Genomic DNA, 13,174 nt, shown 5'->3' with positions numbered 1-13,174 from the left:
ATCCTTTTTACTGACACATACATACTAAAATAAACATCACCACAAAAACATATAATGGCAATGGTAATCAGAATTAATACTCTTTGTGGTTCCACATTTTCCAAACACCATTCCTTTATCAGTTACAGTCTGCAAAGCTTCAGTTTGTCAGTGTACATTTAAAAGAATACAAGCATGTGTTTACTGGATGCTCGCACTGAAGTTGGGCATGGTTTCAGCATACAATTTTACCACATCACAAGCCTTGAGAAAAAACATTTTCTTCCACAGAGAGGTTCAGTTACTGAGGAAACACAAAGCTCTTCATCTCACTGTTTAAGACCCAAACCCAGGAAAAGCAACATGCTTGAAAACAAAATGCATGCTTTTGGAGTTAGAACTTTCTGTGTAAAACACACAGAGACACAGACACACACATTCAGGGGAGGCTCAGGGCACCATTAATAATTACGGTTAATATGATCTCACTTAAACTTGAGAGGGGATGTGTAAGTCAGCTCTTCACAGCTCTTGCAAGTGCATGACACAGAGAGAGAGAAAGAGAGAGAGAGAGTGTGTCAGAGAGGACATAAAGTGTATGTGTGTGTGTGTCGTGTAATGCAGCTGCTGCGTGATGATCAACATCCACAAGCTTCTTTACTTCGCTAAGTAAGTGTTTCTCCCTCATTTTCAATTGCTGTGTCATATGATGTTGGATGATCTCACTGATGAAACTATCAATGTACAGCTGTGGGAGCAGGCGTAAATAGATGGCCTCTTCATTAGCTGAGCTGGAGATGCTGACCATCATGTTTTCTCTCCTGGTTTTTGCCCTCTTCACACTTGGAGGGATGCTCAATGAGGAATGTGGACAGTCAAATGGTACAACCAAGACACACACACACACACACATACACTAATGTCTGGACTGTGACTTAGCGTCTGCACTCACACTTAGGTAAAATAGCAAAATATTAGAGCACCAAAGTACTTCAAAAATGATTACACATTTCAAATAATAATAATATATAAATACATATATACATTCATACATATAGGAAATTTTTGTCATCAACTTAGTGAAGTTTGTCAACTCTGCAAGCATTAAGCACGTGTGGCACACATGTTTAACGAGATTTGGATTTCCACATAACAGAGTTATTTCCACATAACTGAGAGTTATTTCCACATAACTGAGAGTTATTTCCACATAACTGAACTTTCTATATCTTCCTCCTGTTAAGACAAACCCGTCTAATTATGAACCTCAGCTTTGAAGCGTTATCTTTAACCTTATTTTCACACAATAAGGTTCTCTTTGTATTTCATTTGTACTTCCTTTGACTGGAATTGCTGCTTTGTTTTATATATTTTATGTTTTAGTGATATTAAATTATTATTATATTAAATGTATTATATTTTTTTTCCATTGGTTCATTTATACTTCCACTTAGAGAATGCTTCAGATAAAAAAAACTACCACTAGATCACAAGGCAAACTGTCCAGGCAGGATATAAGATTCTTATATATCTATTTACGATCTACTATCATGAATGAACCCCACACAATTTCTATCAAATGTATAAATCATATTTGATAGATTTTTATTTATATATATATATATATATATATATATATATATATATATATATATATATACATACATACATTATTACATTTAATTCTAAGATTCGATTATGATAGGTCCATTTTTTTAAACATTTATATTTAATAGCCTACAACATGAAAGATGGTCAAATTATTTTGTTTGGCATCACATTAATTATTAAATGTTATTAATAAATCATTATTATTTTATGTGACCAGATCTGTGATAAAGTATTGCATTTTGAGGTGAAAAACCAAAGCAATTAACTTTCTGTTTCCATTTTCTGCAGCGACTAACACAAACCCACAAAACGATGTGCTGACTGTCTGACTTTGATGAGGGTTATGATTCAGATACAGAAGATTCACAGGGGAAAAGCAGCCCTCTGAGAATGTGACAGTCAAAGCCCCCTCCTGTGTGAACCTGTTGGTTACCAGACAAAAAGTTGAACTGATAACCTCTGAACACAAGTGCATGTGTACTTTGTTAAAGGATCTTGCATCCTCCAGGATGAGCCATAGGGGAGTGGCCTACACTACACATTTTAAAAGAAAAAAAAAGGACTGAACAAAGAAACGCCTGCTTTAACAAACAGTGTCAAGTCAGTATCTCGTGCCTGCTTTCTTTGTGAGAGTGTGAAGACAGAAGGATTTTATCTAACCTAGATCTGTAAGCAGCTGCTTCTACCAGTAAGTTTTAAAAGCTTAACCGTACCTGCTCTTCTTCTTATTCACTCTTTTCTTGTACCTCCTCTTTGAGTTGCTCAAGGATGTTTTCTTCTACCCACTGACGGTTACCTTTGATACTGGAAGGCAGTTGAAAAATCTAGGTCAAAAACAAAAGGTGTGTTTGGCAGGTTGTGAGCGAGCCATCTGATCACTCTATTGAAATGAGAAGTATGAATCACTTGTGCCAAGGCTCAAAGGCTATCGCTAGTGTGAATGCCTACATTTACAGAGAGAAAAATGTAGGAATCACAGGCCATCTGTGGTTGGCTACACTGATTCATTCAGCCTGTCTGTGACAACATAAAAATGCTCTGTTATTCAGCACCAGCTCTTGTTTGACAGCCGTGTTTTCATAAACATGTAAATCTATAACTATTTTGCTTACCTGACACGTGATGGCTAAAGAGTTAAAACAAAAAGAATATAATAAAGGATGTTTGATTCTGAAACTCTGCTGAAGATTAAAAATTTATTCACTGATGTTAAGTTCACAGAAAGTCCCTGAAACTTCAGTGACTGTACTTTTTTCTTTGATTTTTCACACTGACTGTTTTATTCATGGGAGCCCGGCCTGGAGTTTCAGCCTGCCACTCATACTGCGATACCACTGTACATTTCTTAACTTTCTAAACCCAGCAGGTGATACTGCTGAGGTTGTGTGAATTCTCACATTTCAAGCTGAATATAAAGCAGAGAAGTCTCGAATGTAATGCCAATTCCAAGTTTATACAGCCCTCTGGTGGCAGTGCATGCAGAACTGCACTCGAAGGATTGCAAAAGCCTTTAAAAAAAAAATCGTCTACTGAACTCACTTACAGCCTGATTTGCTGGGCAGTTTACAGTTTAATATTTTAAAATGCGCCCCATTTTCATGAATACACATAGTCCATAACTTAATCTTAGAAGTATACACTTACCAGCCACTTCATAAGGTAGATGTTAGTATTCATTTTGCGGTACAGTGCCGCTTTAATTCAACCTGATATTGATTGATGATTTGTTCATACTGACACAATAGCATCACACAGCTGATAGTTGTCGGTTCAACCACATTCCATCGGATTCAGGTCTGGTGACTGTGGAGGCCACCTGAGTACAATGCGCTCATTGTCATTTTCAAGAAAGCAGTTTGAGATGATTTGACCTTTGTGACATGGTGTGTTATCATGCTGAAAGCAGCCACCAGAAGATAGGTCCACTGTCATCATAAAAGAGTGGACATGGTCAGCAAAAATACTCAGGGAGACTGTGGCATTTAAAAACATGCTCAGTTGGTACTAATGGGGCTAAAGCATGCCAAATAAACATCTCCCACCACCAGCAGCCTGAACAGTTGATACAAGGCAAAATGGATCCATGCTTTCACACCACACCAAACTGTGACCCAAATGTTGCAGCTAAAATTGATATCCATCAGATCAGCAACATTTCTACAACGTTCTATTGTCACATTTTGGTGAGCCCGTGTGAAATATAGCCTCCTGTTCTTAAGGACAGAAGTGGCAGAAGTCTGCTGCTGTAGCGCATCTCTTTCAAAGTTCTCACCATTCTCTGTGAACCGTAGAGATGGTTGTGTGGGAAAATCCTAGCATTTAAGCAGCTTCTGAAATACTCAGACCCCCATTTGACAACATAACACATTTGAAAAGATTAAAACCGCCTTTCTTTCTCATTCTGATGCTCACTTTGAACTTCAGCAGGTCATCTTTATCAACTCAGTGGAATCTAAATCCACTGAGTTGCTGCCATCTAACTGGCTGACTAGAAATTTTCTATAACAAGCAGTTGAACAGGTATACCCAGCATAGTGGTTGGTGACTGTATAATTAGAAGCAAGAAGTTTAGTGAGCTAGATTCAAGATTGTTTGTTTGTCACGCGCATGGTTATACAGGTATAACACGCACTGAAATGTGACCTGATACGCTCCTCGACTGTGCAAAGAAATAAAAAAAAGAGATCCTTTCTATGAGTAGTCTGCATGTTCCAGCTTTGCCAGTGTGGGTTTAGTAATTCCAGCTTTAGGCGTGGAAATGAGCCTGTGTGGTAGCTCTGTCTGTGCCTGAGCATAAAATTATACAGTGAAGCTACACTGTGGCAAAGAGTAATTTCTTCACTCCTCTGTATAAATGAGTCCTGTTTTGTGTTGTATAGTTGTGTAGATGGAACTGCCATTCACTGGCTTTGAGCTGACCTTCATCATCGTTGCCTTCATCATCTTCACTCTCTTCAGTTTGGCTTCAGTCTGTTTTCAACCACAGGCAGCCCGGCCAGGTACACATTTAGCCTCTGATATCACCACAGAAACCAACGTCAGCCTCTCTAACGCCGATTATCTATGCTCTATCTCAGAAAAAGATGTCTATGAAGTGAAGAAACTGCAGCCATGTAACAGGAAGCAGAGAGTGATCATCAAAGAAGCTGGACAGAACACATAAAGCAAACATTATAAACCCCAGCTGAGTGAAGGCAAAACTGAAAACACCGCTTACTGTTCTTCTTTTTTTTTGTATTAGTGTTGACGCAATGCCCATTACAGTAGGTTCCCACAATAAAGATAAGGTGGCAATAAACTGTACCCTATTAATTATACAGCTTCGTGAGTTATGAGTATTGTTATAAGGCTGAAGGTAATCATTTAGAAGTGTAACACAAATTGCTAACAGCATAACGTGATCTCAGCGTATTTGTTCAGGTATCTGGAGAGGACGATTAGATAAACTTGTAGAGCAAAGATCCTGTTTGTACAGTTTATCACTGTAACACCACATCTTTTCTTTCCTCTATGATAATTTGCTCTTTAGCTCCATCTCCAGTTTTAAAAAAGCATCAGCTGAATTCTGAACTGAGGCCACAGAAAAATAGGTAGAGTTAAATGCCGTGGAGCTGAAGAACCAGACAGAGCCGAACACTGATGCACAGATCTCTGACAAGCCGTGATGTCTGAGTTAGGATTTAACAAACCAAGTGACTTTCAGCCCCTGCAGCCCTCGTGGGGTGACATCCCAGGGGGTTAGAGGCTGCTCCCTGTGGAGAACGCCCCTCGACCCTTAAGCCCTCCATCAATCCTCTGCAGTCAGCCGTCTAGCTGTTGACATGAAGCGGAGGAGGAGCTCCAGAATAAAGCAACTGAGGAAGATTTTCTTTTAAAGCCAGCGTCTTTGGTGTGTAATGATGATCCTGTGTGTGTGTGTGTGTGTGTGTGTGTGTGTGTGTGTGTGTGTGTGTGTGTGTGTGTGTGTGTGTGTGTGTGTGTGCGCTCCTGTTCATGTGTATATGCAGCCATTGAGGTTAGTATTGGGCTGTTGAAGAGATAAAGGGTCTTCAGAGTAATTAAGCTCTGGCTGGATGGCTACAGCCCTCATTAACACTGACGATATTGTGGCATGACAACAGACCCACTATCACTCTAATGATGGTCAATGAACTCACCAGGCCACAATCCACACCCGTGCACAAAGACACAAGGGCAAGGACACACCCCTACAAATTCAGACATCACGGCACATTTCAACTATGGCCACTCGTTTCATCACCTACACTCTGCTCCTGAATGAGAAACAGAACAACCCACACAAGCTCCGGCCATCACGTCAGCTCTTTGATTCATAAGACCTTAGACTATGGAAACATCTCACGTGCAAACCATCCTATAAAGAGAGGGGTGATCATTCTTAAAAAGAAACAAACATAAACTCTTCCATATAAAGCACAAGGAGGTCATAATTATATGCAATCTTTGGACTATTTGTGAAATCGTGGTCTTATAATGCCAATATTTGTTTTTATTTTATTTTCAGCCCAGCAGTATTTGCAACAAGGCTTATAACAACCTATATGCCTATATTGGCCTTCATTTTTTTCTCATGTAATCCATTCTGTATCAAATCACCCAGAAATTTCCCAGAAATTCAGAACTCATTCACATTGTCTTTCTTGAACAACCAGCAGTGTGTACAATGGAAATGTGTTCAGCTTTCTATTATAACATGTAGCCCAACTGCTAAATCTTTACATCTGAGAACCTACGATGAAAAATATTTATAACTAAATATTTCCGTTAAGCCGACTGGTTCTGGTATCTTTGTTTTTAGCAAAATAAATCCTTGATAAATCATAATACTGTGTTATATTGGTCATGAAATATTTCAATATCACCATTGAGCAGTCCCGCTGCTCATGATTTTTTAATATAACTATGTTCTAATGTAAAAGGCAGTTGTGTATGAATAGTCTGAAAATAAAGATGGGAAGTTTATTGGGTTTATTTTGTTCTATCTCTAATGTAAAATTAAAAACTGTGGCACAGAGAATCACCAGATCCGCAACCATCATCAAATCTACAGCTGTACATCAGCTAAACATCAGTATCGACCTATGTGATTGATATCAAGTATAAAAAAATGGGCGTTGATTTGCCACATTAACTGTGCGCTAGATAAATGTTTGAAAATAGTGTGCTAAGGAACTGAGAGGATGACCTGTCTTTTGTTTATGCCTCCAGCGAAGTTGAAAAGACTTTCAAGAACGGTGATCTGGAAGCTCAATGGGGAAAAAACCTCACTAAAAAGTTCTACTGGTCACCCATCTACAGCATGTACCTTATATTACCATTTCAGTGTTTTAATGATATGTGCTAATGATCACCCAAGTCTAAAAGTTACAGGGGCATTTTATGGAGCACTGTTCTTCCAAGCAAGTTTTGTCAGAGATAAAGAAAGCTCCTTATCTGCTGATCCCGGTCAAGAGATGATGACAGAGGAAAAGAAGAAAGTGAAACTTTAAGAGGAGGGGAGGAGACGCTGTAAAGTCAGTACAGCTGCTGGGAAAACCAGGACTGCTGTTAACACTCGTAATAACAGCAGCCCTGCAGTCCAACTGTTTTCTGAGCTGCACACTAATTCAGAGCACACTGCCTGCTGAGTTCAGGCACACATTGAACTAAAATATGAGCACGCTGAGCGACGGGATTAATAACGGGGCTGGTACTTGGGAATGCTTCAAATAAATGGTCACACATAAGGCTGCAAATAATTTGCTACCAGCTATTTTTCCTCATTTAGTCACATCATGGTTCTGAAATGTCAAAAAAAAAATCTTTTAACGTTTACTGCTATGCTGGACTAACTGCCCAAACTCAGACTTTTGAGTTTTACAATTTCAGTAGTCTGTCTAATTTAATTTTTTGAGACTTTTTGCTGACAAAAAAGTATTTAATCAGCTAATAAAATTCTTGCTCTAATCCAAAAAGAGGCTGATGTTTTAGCGCAGATACAAGTAGCAAGACAGCATTTTGGTTACTTTACACTCAGAGAGGTAAATCCACTTTCCAAATGGTTTCCATCACACACATGAACACATAAAGCACACATCCTGATGCTGTTTTAGCAAAGCAGAAAGAAACAATTTAGATAAATGCTCATCCTTCTCAGTCATTTCCACAGCAAAAGTGGATTTGCAGCTGTTCTGTTTTCTATCGATGTCAACTCATTATCTTCACATGTTATCTTGGGCTTGTTGTTTGTTAAACACTTCATACAATGCAAAAATGCACTGCACTGTTTAAGTAACCAAAGATGGCTCTCACGCCACAAAAGAACAAGCTTCACCTGCAGCCCTGCCAGGGTACTGCAGCAGTGTGAGAGCTCGCCCAGTCTGTGTGTGCCTCTCTCACGGGGGTGTGTTCAAGCAGGCTGGGTAATCCTCGTAAACACGAATAATCCCTTTTATAAGGGCAAATTATTACAACACGCTCTGCAGCGAAGACCTGGTGGGAGAATCTGGTATGAATCTTACTCTCTTACTCCAAAGGGCAGGTAGACAGAAAGTGAGGAACACAGAGAGGCAGAGGTCTGGCAGGAGTTAGCAGGCAGTGGATACCAGGTGGCTGTGAATGACAATTGAGACCAAATAAGCATATTCAAATTGGGAAAATAAAAGTTTTTTAAATGACAAAGGCAGCTGATATGCAAAGTGCAGCTCACCACAGAAACAAACTACATACCTCAGCAGAGTGTTTGCAGCAGGATGAATGTGTGTGTTTGTGTGTTGTTGGGGAAGAATCTCTGTCATTTCAAGGAGCATTTTTGCAAACATCATAAAGCAATAAAAGGCAACATTTCAAAATGTGACACCGACAAACAACACTAAAAAACACAAAGACCCTGGCCTTGGCTTTATTCTTGAGAGCTGAAGGAGCTGACGGCCCAGGTGCTCGTTCAGAGACTCTCTGACTGTTTCAAGCCCTGCGGTCCATTAGTGTCCTGCTGCTCCTCTAATCCTCATTCACATGTAACGGCTGACATTTCATCTTAATGTGTTAATTCATTAGCTGGGTGCTGAATGGAGAGACTCAGTCCACAGAGACGGCCGTCAGCAGACACACTAATGAGTCCCCCCCGCGCGCAGCCGGTGACTGCAGAGCTAATGCCAAGTGAAGTGGGTTACCTGCTGCAGGAAACCCCAACGATGGGCTACCCGGATACCCACGCAGGGCTGGATATTTCTTGGAATGTGGCATAATAAAAACAGCGCTTATACAATACAGACTCTTTTTACCAAAACCAAACAAAAGAAGCAAAGCCGAGAGAAATGCTGCTATTGTAAATGAAAAACCTGTCAGCACCACTCTTTGGGCTTTTAAATGTGCAAAGTTCTGCTTTATTTGATTTATGTATTCATTTTTAATTTCACCGTGGATCCATTGTAAAAAAAATATATTATTTAATGATTATTTAATCATTTTTGGCATAATAATAATAATAATGTATTTTATCAGTGGGAAAAGCTGTGATGCAGTTAAAAATCCAGACTTTATCCCTTCCCCCTTCCCACTCTAAAAATCCTTGCTGAGGTTCTGCTGCTCCCTCTCATCGGATGACGCCAGAAAAATAAGAATAACTAAACAATCTTTATACAAGTTAGCCACAGAATGCTTTGTTTACTTCTCTGGTTATCCTTGTGCTATAAGATATTTATCAAGTTCACCTGGATATTGTGGGTTGTTTTTTTTAACTGTAATGGTTTATCCATGTGATGAGAGAAACAACCAACTAAAAGCCAACATTACAGAGGCAGGCCTTCATGCTGTCACTCAGAGACAGTACAAGATCTACACAGACAGTTAAGACGTCTTTGGCCATCATTAGTCTGCCGTCCCCTAGATTTCATTCAGAGGACCGCTGCCCCCACCACCTCAACACCCAAAAGCTCCAGATGTATACATGTGTGTGTGTGCGCGTGTGTGTGTGTGTCTTCATCTGTTGGGGGGCAGGAGAGAGCTAGGCGGGATCTGGTTCTTGGAGGACCTGCTATTTCCAGTCACAGCTTCTTAAATCTTTGCTCTAATGTTACAGGTGATAAATCTTCCCTGCCTGCTCACTCCGCTCTCTTTGAAAATATCAGCCACTTGCGCACACAAAATACAGCATGCAGCATGAGTGTGTGTTCAAGGGGCAGTTCAGGGTGCACGGAGGGGGCTTCCTGTCATTTGAATTACCCCTCTACATGTGCCGAAATGTGTGTTTGTGTGTGTGTGTTTGAGGGATAGAGAGTTTGTGTGTGTATGGGGGGGGGGGGCTGTTGTGGGAACTACCCACCCACCCCCCTCCCTCTAAAAAAGGCTGTATAAAGGAGGAAGGGGGAGAAGCACCTTTGTCACTTCGCTCTCAGACACAGAGACAATCACTCTGGACACACACATTCCTTCAGGGACATAGCGATTATCCTCAGAAGAGATCTACTTGTTCGTACTGGATTCTCCCAGAGGAGGATTTCCTGACTGAAAAGAGAAGAGGGGCAAATCTGAAAGACACTCAGCATCTCCAGTCCGGATTTGAGCTACAGGGACTCTCCGGAATTATTTGTGAAAATTATCATAAGTTTCAGCTCCTGAAACCAGCTGCCACCTAACTATGAGGATATTCAACCTGCTCTACCTTCTCATGCTGCTCGCAGTCATGGCAGCATCGGTCTCCTCTGCCAAGCCAGGTAAGCGTCCTCAGACTTCACCACCCAGAGGTGTCCTTTTAAAGGGGGACGCCTATAAATCTGAACGTTAACGTTAGTAATGTCTGCTAGGTACGATAAAACTTCTTTTTTTTTTAAAGAAAAATAAATACATAAATAAAGCTTTACAACCAGTTACATGGACCAAAACATAGTCCCGGTCAGCAGCGTTCTGAATCACTGCGCACTGACCCTTAAACTCGCATCCATAGCAACAAGCTTGGACTATGTTAGCTATAGTTAACTGTCACTAATAAAACAGATTAGCTTAACCCTATGAGTTAAACAGACTTAAAACTTTTAATAGAAAAGTTTATTTTATTTTTCTGTTTTAACCTAAGCAATGTTAAAAGTGCGCGAGATAATTTGACGGCCAATTATTGACGGGATGTTGGACGTTACTTCTTTATAACAGTGGTGATGCATTCACTGCTTGTTGTGAAAATTGTTGTGAAAAAGTTAAATAGTCAATATTTACAGTTATTATCTCAAAGATTTTCACCCGGTAACTTGAAATTATTTTTCTCAGTTTTGAGTTATTAGGTCAAACTTTTTTTTTGACTATTTGGAAATAAATAAATGAAACTTTTAGTGGTGGAATCAAGCTTCCTCAGCTCAAAGGCTCCAGTCTCATAAACAAATTACAGCTGAGTGACACTGATAATTAAGTGTCGGTATTTATTGATTTCGCATAATGCAGGAAAAGCACTTTTTAAAGCCTCCTTTTAGCCTGACCACAAATAAGTACCCCCCATCTGTAATAAGGAAAAAAAAACGTTTTTTTTCCTTATTACAGATGGGGGGTACTGCCTCGTAGCAGGTGCGCTTTCCCCCGCAAATTCTCGACTTTTTTTGCGGTTATCTTTGCGCAGATGCAAAAAAAAAAAGAAAAGAAAAGAAAAGAAAAAAAGGGGAGGGGGCGGCTGCTGTTAAAGGGGGAGGTTTTGTGCCTCGGGTCGTGATATAGGTTCATGTGCTGATGGCGAGGACACGATGATGAGAGGATAAAAGGAGGAGTGGAGGACAGCGGAGCGCCGCCGGGGTATCCGCAAAGCGGACCGGTGGGCCCTTTGTCCCCGGCTGGAATGCGCTCCGGAGCGCTTTTGTTAATGACAGTGTTAAAACTTCATGCAAATACCCGTGCTTTATTTACATGACATGGAGTAGCAGTGGCAAGTATAAAGCAGGCTACCTTCAGGGTGGGGTGGGGTGGGGGGCAGCTTCTTTCAGAGGTACAGGCAGAGGGGGTGGGAGGGGAGTCATAAAGTCATCTGGCGGTTTATCTCTTCCTGGGCTTGGCTGGCAGTCTGGATTTATTAGGGACGTATAAAAATAATCACGTGTTAGGTGAGTGTGTCCCAGCTGTTTGTAAATGGGTTGCAATAAAAAAAAAAAAGAAACTCTTAAAGTGGTCAGGAGAGGTTATAGAGTTGCAGAAGGTTCAAAATTATATATGCCAGGCATCCACCTGCAGACCGCATGAATGGGCAGCTTTTTGCCTGATAGCAGTCTAATTTAATTAAATATCTGTTTACATCTACAATCAAACCATCTCTTTTACTCCAGATTTCTTGAACCTGAGGAAAAAATACCACAGACACCACTGCCCACACAGACGCTGCCTGCCTCTGCACTCCAGAGTACCCTTCCCTTGAGGTAAGAGACATTCACTCATGCATGTGTTCATATATAGCAGGAGGTTATGAGCCGAGCCTAACAAAAACAGGCTACGTGGCCGGCAGGTTGGCAGTCAGGAAAAGCGTGTGTGTGATTAGTGTTTACGAAGAACAGAGGACATAAATCTCACAAACTGAACTGGGAGGAGGTGAAAGAGGGGACTCAAGGTGACTTTATGTCTAAATGCTGTTTTTATCCATTACAGGTCAGGAGAACTGCAATGGGGAAGACTCGAGGAGAGAAATGTGAATATGGACCGCAGTTTGTGGCAGAAACATCACGGCTGGAGCCCATGAAAGAAGGGGAGATATGGGACTCCACAAAGATGCCACCCACAGACTTTAATGTACATGTATCTGCTTCTGCAGCAAGAATCTGAATATTCATTAAACCATGAAAAGCTACAACAGCTGGGCGACCACAGAGCTGGGCTCGGCCAGTTTTGAGCTCCTTCCAAATGATAAAACGGGGAAAATAGCATGAGAGCTTTTAATCAATATCATCAAGTATATTCAATAATCGATTTAAAAAGCTGCGGACCAAAGAGCTGTAAATACCCCTAGTATAGCTACAAATTGTTTATATTGTATGTTCAGATGTTTATTGAATTACTTTTTAATAAAAACAAAAAAGAAAACTGTTTTGATTGTGTTTGTGTTAAAGATGCAATGCACTACATCCAGATTACACTTAACTCTTGACAAAACAGGTTTAAAAAAAAAAAAAAATTATATATATATATATATATATATATATATATATATATATATATTTATTAAATGCCCCGTATCAAACGGGGGATCCTGCTACCTGAAGGCCTCCTATTAAATCTGCACTCTCATCTGGAGCCACACGGGAAAGCCCTTGTAAATATTGCGCTCCCTGTGGAGTTACGGATGCCGGAGCATAAAGGAGACACAATGCGGAACAAACACCAAGGCTTCAAATGACAATCTCCACATTTCATTAGTGTAGAGTCCCGTGACTGTTGGGAGTTTTAAGCGAAGAGGGAGAAGGCATTTACTCCAGCTGATGTTGACACTGCTGTGTTTCTATTGTTTCGTGCTCTTGCACCACATCACACAAGATAAACACTCGCCGACAAAAACAAAGCAGTTGCCACATACTTGGATACAGTCTCAACTCTCGCAGTGAAAAGGCTTTAAAAATCACAA

The 13,174-nt window shown here is 40.5% G+C and overlaps 1 long non-coding RNA gene across 1 annotated transcript; it reads left to right on the top strand.

Moving 5' to 3' along the window:
• Window positions 1-494: 494 nt before the first annotated feature.
• LOC146667856 (uncharacterized) lies at window positions 495-2,692 on the top strand. The gene is made up of 3 exons (XR_014911969.1): window positions 495-648; window positions 728-861; window positions 1,879-2,692. It is a non-coding gene; the product is annotated as an uncharacterized LOC146667856 (long non-coding RNA).
• The last annotated feature ends 10,482 nt before the right edge of the window (window positions 2,693-13,174 follow it).

This window comes from Rhamphochromis longiceps, linkage group LG6 (assembly GCF_057381845.1).
Source record: "Rhamphochromis longiceps isolate RC_006_pf linkage group LG6, R_longiceps_female_GT1.1, whole genome shotgun sequence".
In the NCBI taxonomy this organism is placed as follows: domain Eukaryota; kingdom Metazoa; phylum Chordata; class Actinopteri; order Cichliformes; family Cichlidae; genus Rhamphochromis; species Rhamphochromis longiceps.
Note: the sequence above shows the minus strand (reverse complement) of the source record. Positions and strands in the feature narration are given on the sequence as shown.